The sequence below is a fragment of the Pseudophryne corroboree genome, chromosome 7 (genome assembly GCF_028390025.1).
Source record: "Pseudophryne corroboree isolate aPseCor3 chromosome 7, aPseCor3.hap2, whole genome shotgun sequence".
Lineage (NCBI taxonomy): Eukaryota > Metazoa > Chordata > Amphibia > Anura > Myobatrachidae > Pseudophryne > Pseudophryne corroboree.
The window spans coordinates 304,710,661-304,731,902 of NC_086450.1; the positions used below are offsets into that span (position 1 = coordinate 304,710,661).

At 47.7% G+C, this 21,242-nt stretch overlaps 1 long non-coding RNA gene and 1 pseudogene across 1 annotated transcript in view; both read right to left on the reverse strand.

Annotated features, from left to right (window-relative positions):
* Positions 1-20,149, reverse strand: part of LOC134943617 (uncharacterized) — a 32,725-nt gene extending 12,576 nt beyond the window's left edge. Inside the window, exons 1-2 of the long non-coding RNA XR_010181638.1 lie at positions 19,819-20,149; positions 1,113-1,263 (exon numbers count right to left, since the gene is read on the reverse strand). This is a non-coding gene — a long non-coding RNA (uncharacterized LOC134943617). The remainder of the gene's footprint in view (positions 1-1,112; positions 1,264-19,818) is intronic.
* On the reverse strand, positions 1,430-1,580 carry LOC134946721 (U2 spliceosomal RNA; annotated as a pseudogene).
* Positions 20,150-21,242: the final 1,093 nt, after the last annotated feature.

Sequence of the window (21,242 nt, forward strand, 5' to 3'; positions counted from 1 at the left end):
GTGCTATAAGAATCAGGACCTGTGAAATGGACAGACTGGAATGGTGGTGACTATCCTTTACATCTAAAGTAATTGAGATATATGAGACATGCTTGTGGAGGTCCTGATCCCAATCGTGAAAAGAAAAGGATCCAGGAGACCCAATCCACACTGCGATCTTCTAGTTAAGATGGTAAACATCGCTATTAGTCAAGGGAATCTCCTGGAGAACCCGAATGTACCCATAACCTGTACATGTATACCATATATATATTATTCATATAGATATATGTATGAATATATATATATATATATATATATATATATACACACACACACACACACATATACATACACACATACATCTGCACATATTAAATGTTAGTTCTGCAGTAAGGTTTGTATCCTGGTCCGTTTGTGTACATGTCCCTGCTGTTAGCTCATTGAGCCACAGGGCTCTGTTCTTAGAAAAGGGCTGGACCAGACAAACCTCTCTTCTGGGCAGGAAACGGAATACTACGATAGCTTAGTATTCCATCTATAAATAGGGGAGAGAACTGGAAGACATCAAATGATGGCAGAGCTCTGCCAGAAGTTTCTGTCAACTTTCTCCACTCTCCCTAACCTGTAGGAAAAGGAGGTACATATATACATATATAATGATTTTTCCAGATATGTAATGTATATATTCTAAATAATTGTAAAGCAATAGCAGGACATAAAATATTGCACAAAGTGCCAATGTTTCCCTTCCTGATATTAAACACTGGTCAAACCTAGGATACGAACCAGAAACTCTGACATCGCTGTGTGCAGGGAACATCACTGTGTGTAGGGAACTTAAACACTAGGCTACAGAGCCTACCCCTACCCATCATTACTAGCAAACTATCCCCTGGGTGCAAAAATAAGAAGCTCCTTACAGCCTTACAGCTTCTGTTATTGGGCAGCTGCGTTTTAAGGAGACGCTCAAAACACTGCAGATGCTTAAATAGAAACCTCCCACTGTTACACATAGAAGCAAAAGGTCAAGCTCTGGAGGCATATAAGTAAACCAGAACCACCTCACAGACGTGTATATGTGTTCTACAGAAGCACAAGTCTGCAAAACTAGGACCGAAGGTGAAACATACCTGGATCTATCTTCTATACAAAGTCAAGTCTAATCATGTTCTGGTGACTCCCAAATACTCCCTGTTCCTTGTGGCCAAAGACAGCTGCAGAGAAAAACCGACTTGACCGTATGCAAATGGACACTCTGTCAGATGACCGTATAGTAGGAATCTGTGGGGAATAAGGGTCATTATAAACAGTACAGACTGGAATACATGCTAGCAAATGTGTCCCAGAAACAGTGCACAGCACGCTGTGTTTGTAAGAAGAATAATAGCATAATGAAATTTATCTCAGACTACGTCACGTGTTTTATAGAAGTGTTGGATTCAAATTACCTCGTTACACTGTCCAGATGGTGCAATACCAGGTCATTGCATGGAGTGGACAACCTCCATTCAATATATATGGCCCCCAGATAGGGGCACATGAGATATGAAACTGATAAGAACAGATACTACTCTGATCCTAGAGGGCAGAGAACTGGTTAATAAATACATATATCACTAAATTACCGGGCCAGTGGATGACATTGAACACGCACGGCCAAAACAGGAACTGATATCTGTAAACCTGTGTTACTCTCAGAGGGAACTAATAATAACCAGTACCCTAGATTGAGCTTTGTTAAACAAATAACTAACTCCATACAGATATATGGACATGTACAACATACATATATGCATACATAAATATACTGTATACAAATATATAATACAGGCATATATATCCCCAGAATATCATGTTGGGATGTCAGTGTGTTTAACACGGTCCCTCCCCCCTCCAGTGTGGGAGCAAATGGTGCCATGCGCCAGCCTGTACCTGGCATCTTAAAGATTGGGTGACTGCATAACCTCTAGACTAGCTATGTTCCTAGCTAACCTGCTGCTAGTACCAGAGGTGGTGTGTACAGTAGTAAGTGAGCTGGGCAGGGAACCATATCTCTGTGTTACCTTAGTGCTGAGCTGCCTTACTGTCACAGCATAGGAGTGTATAGTGCCATGTGTCAGCGTGCACCCGTTGTACTGTAGCGCACTGTCTGTGCCATAGATGCTCGCCTTCATCACAAGCCCTGCAATGCACCCATCGTAGTGAGGGAGTGATGGGCGCCTTGTTGTGGTCTGCCTCCTGCCCGGCGTCAGACTTCCCGCTGTTACTTTGGCGGTCCCTGTCAGCTGCCCTGCTAATTACAACAGCAAGATTTTCATAGAGGCGGAGGGAAAGGAAGATTGGCCTGGACGGCGCTTACCGCCACCCGGCTGCCGTACACTCTGCGTATGGACAGAGGGGGGAGGGGCACCACCTGGCTATACGCTGCGGCTAGCCTCCTGGCTATATCATACCTCCCAACATGACCCTCTCCAGGAGGGACACAATGCTCTGCTCCTGGACTTTTCTCTTAATGTATGATTGCAATCACCTGTGCTGAAACACCTATCTTATCCATTTACTTGTTCAACACAGGTGCTGGCAACCTTAAATGAAGAGAAAAGTCCAGAAGCAGAGCATTTTGTCCTTCCTGGAGAGGGTCATGTTGGGAGGTATGCTATATGCTGAAACGCCCCCCCCCCCCCCCCCCCCCCGGCCCCAAGACGGGGAATGCTGCTCACTACAGCTCTATGGGGCAGATATATTAAGCCTGGAGAAGTGATAAAGCAGTGATAACTACTGTAAGTGATAAGTGCAAGGTGATAACGCACCAGCCAATCCAGCATTTTAGCGCTGTGTGCAAGAAACGGCATTGGCACCCCCCCCCCCCATGCAAGACAGGGGCAGTGCGCGCCGTAGGCGCGTGAAAAATATATAGAGGTGTGGCTTCATGGGGAAAGGGCGTGGCCACAAAATAATACCAATTCATACTACGGTGCAGAGTAGTCTCCATTATTCAACTTACGCTGCACAGTAGCACCACTACACCAGGTAGAGCCCTTTTTACACATTACGGCAGGCAGAGTCCCCTTTTTTACACATTACAGCAGACAGCGTCCCCCTTTTTACACATTATTGCAGACAGAGTCCCCTTTTTACACATTTCGGCAGACAGCGTCCCCTTTTTTACACATTACAGCAGACAGCTTCCCCTTTTTTACACATTACCGCAGGCAGAGTCAATCTTTTTACACTTTACACTAGACAGAGTCCCCACACATTATGGCAGGCTTTTACAAAGGGAAGGAGGGAGATAGAGAGAGGGAAAGAGAGAAAGGGAGAGAGAGACAGAAAGGGAAAGAGTGAGTAATAATAATGTGATGCCCAGTATCTGCCCCACTGACCCCTGCTAACCACAACTGCAGCTGCTGTCCCCGCAGGGGTTAATAGACTGTCCGGTTGCTAGGCAACCACAGCGGTCCGGACGATTACCTGCAGGACACTAGGACCCAGAGTTGGAAAAGCTGGAGACTCGTGGTGATTGGCGGTCCAGAGAGCGGGAGAAGAGGAGGCAGGACTGGCGTCGAAGAGGAGAGCGCGGTAGAGAAGGGCCTCACTGAGCAGCCGCTGAGAAGACGGAGTGTGTCCCACCGCTGCACGGAAGGAGGGACGGGGAGCGCGACCCACCGCTGCACTGACGGGAAGGAAGGTGCGACCCGCCGCTGCATTGCCAGGAGATGGAGGGCGACAAGAGAGAAGAGCCGGGGAGTGATGTCATGCCCGGCCGCCGGGGAGAGCATATACGCTGCCGCTGCCCGGCGGGAACAGGCTGCCGCTGGCCGCCAGAGAAGAGCTGGCAGCCGGGGACTGGGGAGAGCAGCCGCTGGAGTCAGCGCGACCGCTGACATAAGGAAAAAAGGGGATAAGTGCTGCTGCAACCGCGGCAGGAGCTGGCTGCGATCCGGGGAGCGTCGTGCTCCTGAGCACCCAAGAGGAAGGGAGAACCACGTCTGGACCCCGAACAGAAACAGGTACCTGCTCCCCATGTTGAGCCCCCTGTATTAATCAGGATCTCTTAGAGACAGCCCTGTCCACTCACCCCCTGGAAATCACACTAAGACCCAGATATGCGGTACCTGCCACATCCGTAGTTTCAATAGACTAACCATACTTCAGCCGTCCAGCGCAGTTATACGGAGAACTAAGGCGTCACCTACGTGCACCAACCAATCCATTGTGCAACCCTCCCAGTTACCACTGATGCCTGGTCACTAAACATTTAACCCTGTATCATCCATAACCCCTATATTCCTTTGGAGTTACCACGTGCCTTGCGTGGATTCATACCTGGACGTTCAGGACATTATATAGGGAAAGAGACTCTGATAGGAGTTCATAGCACCATCCAGTGGTCCATTAATTTGATGTTGAAATTCTCTTACATTTGTATCTCAAATATGATCTCTTGCATTAGTTATTTCTAATATGATAACGTGTCCATTGATGTAAGAAAAGTGTTCAAGTTGATGTTGAAAAGTGTTCATTATATCACTAATGTAATATGAGATAATGTGCCTTATTGGATTGTACTGAGTTTACCCACCTGCGAATCCAAGCCACTTAACCAGGGTAGTACCCATTCTTTTTTTTACAATAAATCTGTGTTATTGTATCCTACCATAGTAATCCTTACACACTTTGGGGGTGTTGTCCGTACTGGGGTATCCCCGTCCTTCTGCCCAAATCCTATACAGGAGTTCTACGCAGATCCGGGAGGAGCCGCACCCGGGAACAGGTCAACCAGACAAGCCGCAACAGGACTGACAGGAATCTCAACGTATCACAATTACATTTACTCTGGGGCAGCACTAAGAGCAGTGTGTGAATAGTAGCATCTGTCCAGCATCCCCCTGCACCGCCCTGCAGTCTGACACAATGTCCCCGATGTCACGGAACTGACCTGAGGGGAGCTTCTCCTCTATCCTCAGCAGGAAGGGTGGGGAGCAGCGGCGTCTGAGATAGATGTGTGGCTCGCGGGACTCGGGAGAGCAGCATCTGTGCCTCCATACTCTGCTCCCTACGGCCGGGCTCTGGGGGGCATCTTCTCAGGAGCTAGTCTGCGCCCCTCTTCATTGGCTGCCTCCTCCGTTGCCATAGTACACAGCCGGGGGGAAGCGGAGCCCACACAGGACAAGCAGCGCTGCTTGCTGTACTGTATATAACTAGCAGTGCATCCGAGAGAGAAGGAGCCGCGTACGCTGCTAGTGTTATACATTCAGCGGGTGGATGATACTCGGCGGCGTAAAAACATTTTAGTGATCTCGGGGTAAGGCGGACAATGGCGCCCACACACCAACTGCGCTGTGTGCAACGCACCGTCCGCACTGCCCTAGTTACGGCTCTGGTGCAAGGTGATAACGTACCAGCCAATAAGCTCCAGTATGTAAATTGGCAGTTAGGAACTGATTGGCTGGTGCGTTATCACCTTGCACTTATCACTTACAGTAGTTATCAGTGCTTTATCACTTCTCCAGGCTTAATACATCTGCCCCTGAGTCCCTGCACTGTTGAGGGAGGCATAAACATGTCATTATGAGCAAAGCTAACCACCATCTAACTTCAGAGGATACAGCAGTTCTGTCTGTATAATGTATACACATAGGGGGTAATTCAGACCTGATCGCTCGCTAGCGTTTTTTGCAGCGCTGCGATCAGGTCAGAACTGCGCATGCATATGCATCGCAATGCGCAGGTGCGTCGTCCGGGTACAAAGCGGATCGTTGCTGTGTGATGGGTTTTATGAAGAATCCATTCACACAGCCGATCGCAAGGAGATTGACAGGAAGAAGGTGTTTGTGGGTGGCAACTGACCATTTTCAAGGAGTGGTTGGTAAAAAGCAGGCGTGTCCAAGCGTTTGCAGGGCGGGTGTCTGACGTCAATTCCGGCCCCGGACAGGCTGAAGTGATCGCAGCAGCTGAGTAAGTCCTGGGCAAACTTGCAATGGGAGAAAACAGAAGGTTCTTGTGTGGGTGCACTCTTGAGAGAAAAAATTGATAATGTATGAAATTTTTAGAGAATGCTAAAGACATAACGTTTATTGACAATATTAAAACAAAATTACCCTTTCCAAGGATCTATGAAGCAAATAAAGATTTGAGAAAAAATATTAAAATTGTTCTGGTCTCTTTATTTCAAAGAGTATTTGGAAAGGTTGTAGACATTAGTGCCAATAAATCAATGATATCATCCTGCTCTATGTCTTTGGTTTTCTTCCCAAAAATCAGATTTTCCCTTTTAGTTGCTGCAGTGGCTGTATATGCCCGTTTGAGTGAGCGTTTGCTATAGCCTCTGGTTAGGAGGCGATTAGTAAGTTCCAAACTCTTGATTTTGAAGATTCGGTCCTCCGAGCAATTACGTCTCAAACGCAAGTATTCCCCTTTCGGGATGTTTTCAATGGTGGGGGGAAAATGTGAGCTTGTTTGGTGAAGGAGACTGTTGGTTGCCGTCTCCTTACGATATAATTCAGTTTCCAAGAAACCTGCGTCAGATGTGTAGATATTAAGATCGAGGAATGGTACCCTTTCAGAGCTAATGAGATGTGTCAAGGTAATGTTAAGATCATTCGTATTGAGAATCTGAATAAAGTCCATGAGCATACCTCTGTCACCATTCCAGATTATGAATACGTCGTCGATGTATCTCAACCATAATATTACATGTATAGTGTATTTCTCTATCGTCCTAGTGGATGCTGGGGTTCCTGAAAGGACCATGGGGAATAGCGGCTCCGCAGGAGACAGGGCACAAAAAGTAAAGCTTTTCCAGATCAGGTGGTGTGCACTGGCTCCTCCCCCTATGACCCTCCTCCAGACTCCAGTTAGATTTTTGTGCCCGGCCGAGAAGGGTGCAATCTAGGTGGCTCTCCTAAAGAGCTGCTTAGAAAAAGTTTAGCTAGGTTTTTTATTTTACAGTGATTCCTGCTGGCAACAGGATCACTGCAGCGAGGGACTGAGGGGAGAAGGAGTCAACTCACCTGCGTGCAGGATGGATTGGCTTCTTGGCTACTGGACATCAAGCTCCAGAGGGATGATCACAGGTACAGCCTGGATGGTCACCGGAGCCGCGCCGCCGGCCCCCTTGCAGATGCTGAAGTCAGAAGAGGTCCAGAATCGGCGGCTGAAGACTCCTGCAGTTTTCTAAAGGTAGCGCACAGCACTGCAGCTGTGCGCCATTTTCCTCTCAGCACACTTCACACGGCAGTCACTGAGGGTGCAGGGCGCTGGGAGGGGGGCGCCCTGGGAGGCAAATGTAACCTATATAAAGGCTAAAAATACCTCACATATAGCCCCCAGAGGCTATATGGAGATATTTAACCCCTGCCTGATTTCTCTAAATAGCGGGAGACGAGCCCGCCAGAAAAGGGGCGGGGCCTATCTCCTCAGCACACGGCGCCATTTCCTCTCACAGCTCCGCTGGTCAGGACGGCTCCCAAGTCTCTCCCCTGCACTGCACTACAGAAACAGGTTAAAACAGAGAGGGGGGGCAAATTTATGGCGATATTTTGATATAACAAAGCAGCTATAAGGGAGCACTTATTATAAGGCTATCCCTGATATATATATATAGCGCTTTTGGTGTGTGCTGGCAAACTCTCCCTCTGTCTCCCCAAAGGGCTAGTGGGTCCTGTCTTCGTTAGGAGCATTCCCTGTGTGTCTGCTGTGTGTCGGTACGTGTGTGTCGACATGTATGAGGACGATATTGGCGTGGAGGCGGAGCAATTGCCAAATATGAGGATGTCACCCCCTAGGGAGTCGACACCAGAATGGATGCCTTTATTTATGGAACTACGGGATAGTGTCAACACGCTAAAGCAGTCGTTTGACGACATGAGACGGCCGGACAATCAATTAGTGCCTGTCCAGGCGACTCAAACACCGTCAGGGGCTGTGAAACGCCCTTTGCCTCAGTCGGTCGACACAGACCCAGACACAGGCGATGACTCCAGTGGTGACGGTGACGAATCAACCGTATTTTCCAGTAGGGCCACACGTTATATGATTTTGGCAATGAAGGAGGCGTTACATTTAGCTGATACTACAGGTACCACTAAACAGGGTATTATGTGGGGTGTGAAAAAACTACCTATAGTTTTTCCTGAATCAGAAGAATTAAATGACGTGTGTAATGAAGCGTGGGTTGCCCCTGATAAAAAGCTGATAATTTCAAAGAAATTATTGGCATTATACCCTTTCCCGCCAGAGGTTAGGGAGCGCTGGGAAACACCTCCTAGGGTGGACAAGGCGCTAACACGCTTATCTAAACAAGTGGCGTTACCCTCTCCTGAGACGGCCGCACTTAAAGATCCATCAGATAGGAGGATGGAAAATATCCAAAAAAGTATATACACACATGCAGGTGTTATACTACGACCAGCTATAGCGACTGCCTGGATGTGCAGTGCTGGGGTAGTTTGGTCAGAGTCCCTGATTGAAAATATTGATACCCTGGACAGGGACAATATTTTACTGTCGTTAGAACAAATAAAGGATGCATTTCTTTATATGCGTGATGCACAGAGGGATATCTGCACACTGGCATCACGGGTAAGTGCTATGTCCATTTCGGCCAGAAGAACTTTATGGACGCGACAGTGGACAGGCGATGCGGACTCAAAACGGCATATGGAAGTTTTGCAGTATAAAGGGGAGGAGTTATTTGGAGTCGGTCTATCAGATTTGGTGGCCACGGCTACAGCCGGGAAATCCACCTTTCTACCTCAAGTCACTCCCCAACAGAAAAAGGCACCGACCTTTCAACCGCAGCCCTTTCGTTCCTTTAAAAATAAGAGAGCAAAGGGCTATTCATATCTGCCACGAGGCAGAGGTCGAGGGAAGAGACAGCAACAGGCAGCTCCTTCCCAGGAACAGAAGCCCTCCCCGGCTTCTACAAAAGCCTCAGCATGACGCTGGGGCTTCTCAAGCGGACTCGGGGACGGTGGGGGGTCGTCTCAAAAATTACAGCGCGCAGTGGGCTCACTCGCAAGTAGATCCCTGGATCCTGCAGATAATATCTCAGGGGTACAGGTTGGAATTAGAGACAGATCCACCTCGCCGTTTCCTGAAGTCTGCTTTACCAACGTCCCCCTCCGAAAGGGAGACGGTTTTGGAAGCCATTCACAAGCTGTACTCTCAGCAGGTGATAGTCAAGGTACCTCTTCTACAACAAGGGAAGGGGTATTATTCCACTCTTTTTGTGGTACCGAAGCCGGATGGCTCGGTAAGGCCTATTCTAAATCTGAAGTCCTTGAACCTGTACATAAAGAAGTTCAAGTTCAAGATGGAGTCACTCAGAGCAGTGATAGCGAACCTGGAAGAGGGGGACTTTATGGTATCCTTGGACATCAAGGATGCGTATCTCCACGTTCCAATTTACCCCTCACACCAGGGGTACCTCAGGTTCGTTGTACAAAACTGTCACTATCAGTTTCAGATGCTGCCGTTCGGATTGTCCACGGCACCTCGGGTCTTTACAAAGGTAATGGCCGAGATGATGATTCTTCTTCGAAGAAAAGGCGTATTAATTATCCCATACTTGGACGATCTCCTAATAAGGGCAAGGTCCAGAGAACAGCTAGAGATGGGATTAGCACTGTCTCAAGAAGTGCTAAAACAGCACGGGTGGATTCTGAATATTCCAAAATCCCAGTTAATGCCGACAACTCGTCTGCTGTTCCTAGGGATGATTCTGGACACGGTTCAGAAAAAGGTTTTTCTCCCGGAGGAAAAAGCCAAGGAGTTATCCGAGCTTGTCAGGAACCTCCTAAAACCAGGAAAGGTGTCTGTACATCAATGCACAAGAGTCCTGGGAAAAATGGTGGCTTCTTACGAAGCAATTCCATTCGGCAGATTCCACGCAAGAATTTTCCAAAGGGATCTGTTGGACAAATGGTCAGGGTCGCATATTCAGATGCACCTACGGATAACCCTGTCTCCAAGGACAAGGGTGTCTCTTCTGTGGTGGTTGCAGAGTCCTCATCTATTGGAGGGCCGCAGATTCGGCATACAGGATTGGATCCTGGTGACCACGGACGCCAGCCTGAGAGGCTGGGGAGCAGTCACACAAGGAAGAAACTTCCAGGGAGTATGGACGAGCCTGGAAACGTCTCTTCACATAAACATATTGGAACTAAGAGCAATATACAATGCTCTAAGCCAGGCAGAACCTCTGCTTCAAAAAAAAAAAAAAAAAAACGGTGTTGATCCAGTCGGACAACATCACGGCAGTCGCCCATGTGAACAGACAGGGCGGCACAAGAAGCAGGAGTGCAATGGCAGAAGCTGCAAGGATTCTTCGCTGGGCAGAGAATCATGTGATAGCACTGTCAGCAGTGTTCATCCCGGGAGTGGACAACTGGGAAGCAGACTTCCTCAGCAGACACGATCTTCACCCGGGAGAGTGGGGACTTCATCCAGAAGTCTTCCACATGCTGGTAACCCGTTGGGAAAGACCGATGGTGGACATGATGGCGTCTCGCCTCAACAAAAAACTGGACAGGTATTGCGCCAGGTCAAGAGATCCGCAGGCAATAGCTGTGGACGCGCTGGTAACGCCTTGGGTGTACCAGTCGGTGTATGTGTTTCCTCCTCTGCCTCTCATACCAAAAGTATTGAGAATTATACGGCAAAGAGGCGTGAGAACGATACTAGTGGTTCCGGATTGGCCAAGAAGGACTTGGTACCCGGAACTTCAAGAGATGATCACGGAAGATCCGTGGCCTCTACCTCTAAGGAGGGACTTGCTTCAGCAGGGTCCCTGTCTGTTTCAAGACTTACCGCGGCTGCGTTTGACGGCATGGCGGTTGAACGCCGGATCCTAAAGGAAAAAGGCATGCCGGAAGAAGTCATTCCTACTTTGATTAAAGCGAGGAAGGAAGTAACCGTGCAACATTATCACCGAATTTGGCGAAAATATGTTGCGTGGTGCGAAGATCGGAGTGCTCCGACGGAGGAATTTCAACTGGGTCGATTCCTACATTTCCTGCAATCAGGATTGTCTATGGGTCTCAAATTGGGATCTATTAAGGTTCAAATTTCGGCCCTGTCGATTTTCTTTCAAAAAGAATTGGCTTCAGTCCCTGAAGTCCAGACCTTTGTTAAGGGAGTGCTGCATATACAGCCGCCTGTGGTGCCTCCAGTGGCACCGTGGGATCTCAATGTGGTTTTGGAATTTCTAAAATCTCATTGGTTTGAACCACTAAAAAAGGTGGATTTGAAATATCTCACATGGAAAGTGACCATGCTTCTAGCCCTGGCTTCGGCCAGGAGAGTGTCAGAACTGGCAGCTTTATCTTACAAAAGCCCATATCTGATTTTCCATTCGGACAGGGCAGAACTGCGGACTCGTCCGCATTTTCTCCCTAAGGTGGTGTCAGCATTTCATCTGAACCAGCCTATTGTAGTGCCTGCGGCTACAAGTGACTTGGAGGACTCCAAGTTACTGGACGTTGTCAGAGCATTAAAAATATATATTGCAAGGACAGCTGGAGTCAGAAAATCTGACTCGTTGTTTATATTGTATGCACCCAACAAGATGGGTGCTCCTGCGTCTAAGCAGACGATTGCTCGTTGGATCTGTAGCACAATCCAACTTGCACATTCTGTGGCAGGCCTGCCACAGCCTAAATCTGTAAAGGCCCACTCCACAAGGAAGGTGGGCTCATCTTGGGCGGCTGCCCGAGGGGTCTCGGCATTACAACTCTGCCGAGCAGCTACGTGGTCAGGGGAGAACACGTTTGTAAAATTTTACAAATTTGATACTCTGGCTAAGGAGGACCTGGAGTTCTCTCATTCGGTGCTGCAGAGTCATCCGCACTCTCCCGCCCGTTTGGGAGCTTTGGTATAATCCCCATGGTCCTTTCAGGAACCCCAGCATCCACTAGGACGATAGAGAAAATAAGATTTTACTTACCGATAAATCTATTTCTCGGAGTCCGTAGTGGATGCTGGGCGCCCATCCCAAGTGCGGATTATCTGCAATAATTGTACATAGTTATTGTTAACTAATTCGGGTTATTGTTGAAGGAAGCCATCTTTCAGAGGCTCCGCTGTTATCATACTGTTAACTGGGTTTAGATCACAAGTTGTACGGTGTGATTGGTGTGGCTGGTATGAGTCTTACCCGGGATTCAAAATCCTCCCTTATTGTGTACGCTCGTCCGGGCACAGTACCTAACTGGAGTCTGGAGGAGGGTCATAGGGGGAGGAGCCAGTGCACACCACCTGATCTGGAAAAGCTTTACTTTTTGTGCCCTGTCTCCTGCGGAGCCGCTATTCCCCATGGTCCTTTCAGGAACCCCAGCATCCACTACGGACTCCGAGAAATAGATTTATCGGTAAGTAAAATCTTATTTTTTCATTGGAGGTATTGAAAACATAAAAATGCTCCCACCACCACAAAAAAAGGTTCGCATATGTGGGTGCACATGCCGCACCCATTGTGGTTCCCCTGATTTGTAGGAAAACATGGTCTTGAAAGACAAAATAATTTTTAGAGAGAACAAAATTGAGCAACTGTAAAAGAAAATCGGAAAAGTCATTGGTGCCAATTTGATCCAGAAAGAATTTGGCTGCTGTCAGGCCTTGATGATGATTAATACTGGAGTAAAGCGCCTCTACATCTAGAGTCACTAGGAGGAAATCATTCTCAAAATGAATATCGTGGATTTTCCGCAATAAATCTGCCATATCCTGTAAGTATGATGGTAATTCCAGAACAAATTCACGTAGATGTAGGTCCAGAAATCGACTGGGTTGCTCCAAGATCCCACCGTTACCTGACATTATTGGTCTGCCAGGTGGCTGGTGAGCATTTTTGTGAATCTTGGGCAAAAGGTAGAACGTAGGAGTTTTAGGATTTTGGACAGTGAGATATGCTGCTTCTTGTTTGGTGATAGTGCCCTGTGCAGCAGCTTCTTGTATCAAAGAGGTATAAGCTTTCAAGAACTTAGTAGTTGGATCATTCAGAAGCTTCTTATAACACAAAGGATTGAATAGCTGTCTGTGTGCTTCAGTGACATACATTTGTTGTGGCCAAAGAACAATATTGCCACCTTTATCCGATGGTTTTATAATTATATCACGCCAGGTTTCCATTTCACGTAAGGCTTATCTCTCTTTAAATGTGAGATTCCTGGGAAGGTGTTGATGACCAGTTTTAGTTTGAACATAGATGTCATCAAATTCTTTTGACACTCTGTTCAAAAAGATCTTAATTTCTGGACTGGTGTTATCTGGAGGAAAAAATGAAGGTTTGGGTTTACATTTGGGTCGACAGGATGTATTTTCTTCCATATTAGATTCCGTTTGAAGTTCCTCTAGGACTTGGATAGCTTGAAGATCATCAGTGGACAATTCTGCGCTACAGGTGCTCCCTTGTCTCAGTTGTTGTTTGGCAAAAAAATTTTTAAGAAGAAGCTTCCTACCAAACAGTCTCAGATCTTTCTCCCAGGAGAATCTGTTAAAAGATTTGGAGGGTGAAAAGGAAAGACCTTTCGCTAGTACCTTCATGTGGACAGGGGAGAGAGATCTTTCAGACAGATTAATGACCTGTAGTAAGGAGGAATTCTCATGAACTACCGCAATGTTTTACTCTGACGAGCAGGGTATCGTGCGGTCCTTGATGTGTCCCAATCTGGGTTGCGTCTGTCGTTTCTTCTTTCCCCCTCGCCTGGTTTTCCTTGATTTTTGATTCGGGTACAAAGCGGATCGTTGCTGTGTGATGGGTTTTATGGAGAATCCATTCACACAGCCGATCGCAAGGAGATTGACAGGAAGAAGGTGTTTGTGGGTGGCAACTGACCATTTTCAGGGAGTGGTTGGTAAAAAGCAGGCGTGTCCAAGCGTTTGCAGGGCGGGTGTCTGACGTCAATTCCGGCCCCGGACAGGCTGAAGTGATCGCAGCAACTGAGTAAGTCCTGGGCAACTCAGAAACTGCACAAGATCTTTTTGTACCGCTCGGCTGCACACTTGCACGGCTAAAATACACTCCCCGGTGGGCGGCGACTATGCGTACGCAGGACTGCAAAAAACAGCTAGCGAACGAACAGGTCTGAATTACCCCTATAGACCATAGCATGGTCTGCTCCATGAATGGACTGAGGAGTTCTACCAGCACCATGGCTCCTGCTGTATAACCGCGAGCTGGCCCGGGGACCCCGCTAGCGGGGATCTGGGTTATACTTACAGAGCTTCTCTCTTCAGCCATGCTGCCAGTGGCGGTGGGCTGCTTGGGGCTCCATCTCAGCAGTAAACTGCTGGATGCGAGATACCCAGGGACTGATGTCTCAGCAGCCAGAGACTCAGGCTCCAAACCCCGCAGGGTGGGACCGAGCTCCCCCAGCAGCTCCCCCGTAGCAGCCTGGCAGGGGCAAACTGCCAGACTGTTGCAGAAGTTTAAAAGTTAGAAAAAAAATCTCACTGCTTAGTGTCATATCAAAGAGCCGGACGGAGGCTATGTACAGTAAGAGGGGTCGCAAGAATCCTGAAACCTCTGTATAATTTTCATACTACCTGCAAGCGCCTCAAGTCCTATTGGAGAAAAGCTCCACATAAATAAAATTATTATTATTATTATTTAGTTGCTATAACTTTCCACTTATATAAGCAACTGCAATGTAAAATTACAGTTCAGATTACATAGATCAGAGGGTAATCAATCCCACATTAGTAGAGTCCCCTAAAAATGGTCTAGTACAATATACGGTCCTTGTATGCTTATGACCCCTTTTAGACGAACTGTATATGATGAAGGGAAAGATAATATATGTATGTTGGCTGGATAGTTCCAAAGCAGCTGTTCACTAGTATATCGGGTAAATGCATACTGTGACGTTTGAGGTGATGGAAGAACATCCTAATTCATTTCTTCACCTCTACTGTGATTTCGTCAGAGGATGAGAGGCTAAAATGAATGTAAGAAGTTCGATCTAAATGACATATCATATATCCTTTCCATAATGAATCCTAATTGCTAGCAGCAAACCTAGCACGTGGTAAAATCATGTTTAGTTATCATAAATTAATAGCACTGACTACCACTGAATTGGAAAGAGATAAAAACTGTTACTATAGAAAACAACTGTTAAAAATATATTTACAAGATTTTTTTCAAATAACTATTACAACAATTTGGTGATTCACTAAAGGAAAAATCTACGGCTGAGGTACTGTAATAAGCTAACCAGCGGTAATACAATGTTCAAATAAATTGAATATCTAAATTGAATTACATATATTTGAGACAAGCAAATTTGTTTCAGATGATCATAACATAATAACAGTTGGTTATAACATTATTATTGATGATACAACACTCTATATTTGTAATCATAATGTATTGTAAACTCCCATATGTTACGGATGAGTACCTGGAACTCAGGGGAGTATGCTACAGCTGGGAAGTTCCAGTACTCACAGCTAGAATTGATGTCTGCAGCAACGCGTGCTTTACCCCTGACTCCGTTACCCCTCTTAGTGGTCAGATGGTGCCTGCGGTGCTAGTGTTCTTCTGCCCATGGCAGCCACGTTTGAATGGGTGAGTTAGGTCCGCCTAAACTCCGATGCCCCCCGGTATTAAGTGACAAGGCACCACCCAAGACTGCGAGTGAGTAAGGGGGAACCTAACTAACCTTCAACACCAATGCACGAGTGATAATGAGAACAACAATGGTCTTAGATGTTATAAGCAAATAAACAGTGAGAGCAACAATGCTCAGGGATGTTAAAGATATAAATATAAACAAAGAACTGTTAGCGTGGATACTCCACGAAAACCTGAACACCGGCTGGCAAGATCTGGTCAAGAATCGATCAGTCAAAGTTTCCAGGTCACAGCACAACACAGGCAGGATCTCTAACGAGCTGACAGGTTCACACAGAAGTAAGAACTATCACCAGCGTCTTAGGAGTGACCAGGAAGAGAATATAAATGGTGTTGCACCAATCACAGAAGAAACTCCATAATTGCAAATATCGTGCAGCTGTCCTGCTGCACGTCCTTGTACACAGCTGGGTACTTAGTTACCCAGCAACGAGGAATGCTGTCTGCCTCCGGCATCCCCGTTGCTAGGGATCCGGCGGCCCACAGAGCCCGGCGTCTGCCTGTTGCGCCGGGTGGGGACCAGGAGACTTTGCACCAAGCGTCTGCCTGTTGCTAGGTGCTGGGCGGGGACCAGAAAACCTTGCGCCCGGCGTCCGCCTGTTGCTAGGTGCCAAGCGGGGGTCAGCGGGAGGTGCGGCGTCCCGGCTCCACGGCAACGGCCGGGACATGCGCCTCCTGGCGCTAACACCATATTGGAACAGTGAGATGCAGTTAATATACCGGCTGTCGGTATCCCAGAGATCAGCAGACTGATGCCAGAATTCCAACAGCCGGTGTAATACAGATGCCCGTAATCCTGACCGCCGCAGCTTATTCTCACTCAGTAGGTGGGTCCACGCCACCAACAGTGTGGGAATATAACATGTGGCGAGCAAAGCAAAACACTGGGCCTGAAGCATGGCGAGTGCAGTGAGCTCGCGAGGGGACATGCTGCCTCACTGCCGGGATTTTGTCAGACTGGATGCTGCTGTCAGTATAGTGACAGCCGGCATCCCATCTGCCAGTAAAACATAAGTATTCAGGAACAGTCATGCCAACTTATATGATCTAACTTCCATATCCAATGTCAGCTAGCTTTCATATACCATACATAGAATTTCTGTAATTCCCTTTTATGTGTCAGGGTGTTGAATACTTAATTTAATAATATAAATGTTTTGATGCTTCTCACTGTAGTAGTGTTTTTAATTGTGACTCCCTTGTTTATAATAGTGGATCAAATTATACAGCACAGACAGCATCCCAATGACGACCATAAAGTACAGACAGTATAAAAGTCACCATCACATAGGACATTGGCCCTCATTCCGAGTTGTTCGCTCGCAAGCTGCTTTTAGCAGCATTGCACACGCTAAGCCGCCGCCTACTGGGAGTGAATCTTAGCATAGCAGAATTGTGAACGAAAGATTCTCAAAATTGCGAATAGAAATTTCTTAGCAGTTTCTGAGTAGCTCGACACTTACTCTGCCACTGCGATCAGTTCAGTCAGTTTCGTTCCTGGTTTGACGTCACAAACACACCCAGCGTTCGCCCAGACACTCCCCCGTTTCTCCAGCCACTCCCGCGTTTTTCCCAGAAACGGCAGCGTTTTTTCACACACACACCCATAAAACGGTCAGTTTCCGACCAGAAACACCCACTTCCTGTCAATCACACTCCGATCACCAGAACGAAGAAAAAACCTCGTAATGCCGTGAGTAAAATACCAAACTTCTAAGCAAATTTACTTGACGCAGCCGCAGTGCGAACATTGCGCATGCGCAGTTAGCGGAAAATCACACTGATGCGAAGAAAAATAACGAGCGAACAACTCGGAATGAGGGCCATTGAGCATTGTCATACAGTATATTGATCATACACCGCCAATTGATTGCGATATAGAAGTAAATCCCAACACTAAGTAAGTATGCTAACCTTATCCTTCTACCCCCCTAACACTAACCCTCCCTCCCCACAGCCTAACCATAGCTTCCCTAGGTGGTGCCTAAACCTAAACCCACCCTTCCAGCAGGACAACCCTAACTGATGTAATCAAAACCCTAAACAATGTTGCAGTGTGGAAAAATATTTGAATAATATGATGTTGCAATTGGTAGCATGTACATTGATTGGATACACTGTGCCCGATTGGCTAGCATGATCACATGACCTCACCAGGTGCTTCTATACAATTATATAATTAAGAGGTGACTATAAGGTCTTGATATAAATAGGACGGGGTATAGACGAGTCCACCAGGAGCCAATGGCAAGAGTTTAAGAGTGTGGGTTGGCTCCTCCCTCTATGCCCCTCCTACCAGACTCAGTCTAGAAACTGTGCCTGAGGAGACGACATGCTTCGAGAGAAGGACTTAAAACAGATAGTGGTGAGATTCATACCAGCTCACACATACAAGGCACGTCAAGTCAACTAGCTTGAACTAATCAGCAAACGGCTGAAACATTACTTACCCAATAACTATGCAGTATGTAACTAAACGAAGTGTTACTGAACCAAATAACATATGCAGGAAAACAGATTACGAGAAAAGGATTTACCGGTAGGTACCAAAATCCTATTATCTCTTACGTCCTAGAGGATGCTGGGGTCCACATTAGTACCATGGGGATGTACCAAAGCTCCAAGAACGGGAGGGAGAGCGCGGAGGCTCCTGTAGAACTGATTGACCGAACTTCAGATCATCTGAGGCCAAAGTATCGAACTTGTAGAACCTTGCAAACGTGTTCGACCCAGACCAAGTTGCCGCTCGGCAAAGCTGCGTTGCCAAGACACCCCGGGCAGCCACCCAGGAAGACCCCACCTTACAAGTAGAGTGAACCTTAACAGATTTTGGACACAGCAGTCCTGCCGTAGAATAGGCATGCTGGATAGTGAACCTAATCCAGCGAGAAATAGACTGCTTAGTAGCAGCACACCCAATTTTCTTGGGATCGTATAGGGCAAACAAAGAGTCCGACTTCCTGTGACGAGAAGTTCTCTTCACATAAATCTTCAGAGCCCTCACAACATCCAAGGCCCACACGCTTCTCTCAATAAGACACGCCGCCGTTCAGTCCGGCGGCAGCGTGTCTCAGCTGTCAGAACTGGGAGGAGAGCGCGGCTGTCGGGTGGGAGCGGCGGCGTGTAGGACTTTAAACCAGCCGCCGGTTAGTGAGCCAATCAGAGCTCGCAGACCGGCAGCCAATCAGGAGCCGCGGCTGCCGGTCCGCGAGCTCTAATTGGCTCCCGCCACCCAACATAGCCGCGCTCTCCTCCGTATCCCGCAGAAAGGAGTGGTAAGCAGCACGGGGGGGGGGGGAATCTGTATACCTGGCACTGTGGGGACATCTGTATACTTGGCACTGTGAGGACATCTGTATACCTGGCACTGTGAGGGGCATTTGTATAGCTGGCACTGTGGGGGCATCTGTATACCTGGCACTGTGGGGGCATCTGTATACCTGGCACTGTGGGGACATCTGTATACCTGGCACTGTGGGGGGCATTTGTATACCTGGCGCTGTGGGGACATCTGTATACCTGGCACTGTGAGGAGCATTTGTATACCTGGCACTGTGGGGGAATCTGTATACCTGGCACTGTGGGGGCATCTGTATACCTGGCACTGTGAGGGGCATTTGTATACCTGGCACTGTGAGGGGCATTTGTATACCTGGCACTGTGGGGACATTTGTATACCTAGCACTGTGGGGGGCATCTGTATACCTGGCACTGTGGGGGCATCTGTATACCTGGCACTGTGAGGGGCATCTGTATACCTGGTACTCTGGGGGCATCTGTATACTTGGCACTGTGGTGGCATCTGTATACCTGGCACTGTGAGGGACATTTGTATACCTGGCACTGTGGGGACATCTGTATACCTGGCACTGTGAGGGGCATTTGTATACCTGGCACTCTGGGGGCATCTGTATACCTGGCACTGTGGGGGCATTTGTATACCTGGCACTGTGGGGGCAATTGTGGATCTGGCACTGCACTATTGGGGGCATATGTGTATCACGTCCCATTTTAACTGGCCACACCCATTTTTTTACAGCTAAGGGGCAGACCTACTGGAGGGCAGGGTCATTTTTTAAGTTGAGAATTTTTGTATGGCCCCCGAAGGATTTTATAAATATCCAAATGGCCCTCGGTAGAAAAAAGGTTCCCCACCCCTGGTTTAGAGGCACATGGTGCGGCCCTGAGCCAGCGCTTACCCCCACACTGGTCCACAAGTCTGTCGGGGTCCGCGGATCTCAGCCAGCAAGTTTTACCTCAGGCCAGTATAATCTATGAAAAGCGAGAAGACAGCGCCATTAAGGGGGCAGAGGTTCTCAGAGCGGACCCAGCAGCGTTCCAGCGCCATTTTCCTGCCTGCACAGCGCTGGATGGAAGAACAGGTCCCTCCACAGCAGCTCCAACTGTCAGCTATAACTGTCAGTACACGGTACCAAGGGGCTGTAGAAAGGGGAGGGGAGGCTGTAAACCGACTGTATCTCCTATTAAGGGACACAGTCTGCGCTGACAACGGGTCTCCCTTTGCTGAAAGCGCTGTGTGTGGGTTGGATCCGATCTCTGTGTCTCTCTTGCCATTCTTGGGGGGGAAACTCTGTCTGCCCCCACCGGTGTATGTGGAGTGTTTGATGGTCTCCTTTAGCTATGTCCAGGGACACTGTGTCATATGCTGTAGAGGATTTATCCTCCCAGGATGATCCCATTCCATGTAATCAGGATAGCACTGGTTTAGCACAGATACCAGCAAGGGAACCAGAGTGGTTTTCCTCTATCAAATCTTGGATTTCTCAGATTTCCGACAGGGTTGCAAGTAATGAATCTGCAACCCAGGTATTACAGAGCTCTATGACAGTATGGCCTGGTTCTGGAACCTCAGGACGTCCCGCTATATACCCCCACAAACGTGCGCTTGTGCATGTCACACAAGACGACACGGATACCAATTCTGACACTACAGATGGTGATGGGGATGTGTTGCGGTGGTCCGCATCTCTTGCAAAGGGGGTGCAATTGTTGATAGAGGCTATTAGGGATGTGTTAAATGTTAATGATACCACACCTGAGCAGGTTGAGGAGGCTTTTTTCACTGAAAATAAAAAAGCCTCGCTAACCTTCCCTGCGTCAAAGGAATTGAATGCTATCTTTGAGAAAAAATTCCAGATCCGTAAAAGGGTCCAGGTGGCATTTCCTTTCCCTGAGGAGGATAGGAAAAAATGGGAAAACCCGCCGAGTGTTGACGCCTCTGTGTCCAGACTCTCAAAGAAGGTGGTTTTACCTGTTCCAGCATCTACCGCCTTAAAGGAGCCGGCTAATAGGAATATTGATAACACGCTTAAATCAATGTACACTGCTTCAGGGGCCATATTACGTCCCACTATTGCTACTGCATGGATTGCAAAGGCAATAGTAAAGTGGTCGGCTACCTTACTTGAGGATTTGGGTACGATGGATAGGGATGACGTTGCATTGTATTTACACAACATACATGATTCTGCAGGTTTTATGGTAGAATCCATGAAAGGCCTGGGTTCCATGGCTGCCGGAATATCTTCCATGTCTGTTTCAGCTTGTCGGGGACTGTGGCTGCGCCAGTGGTCGGCCGACGTGGAATACAGAAGAAGTGTGG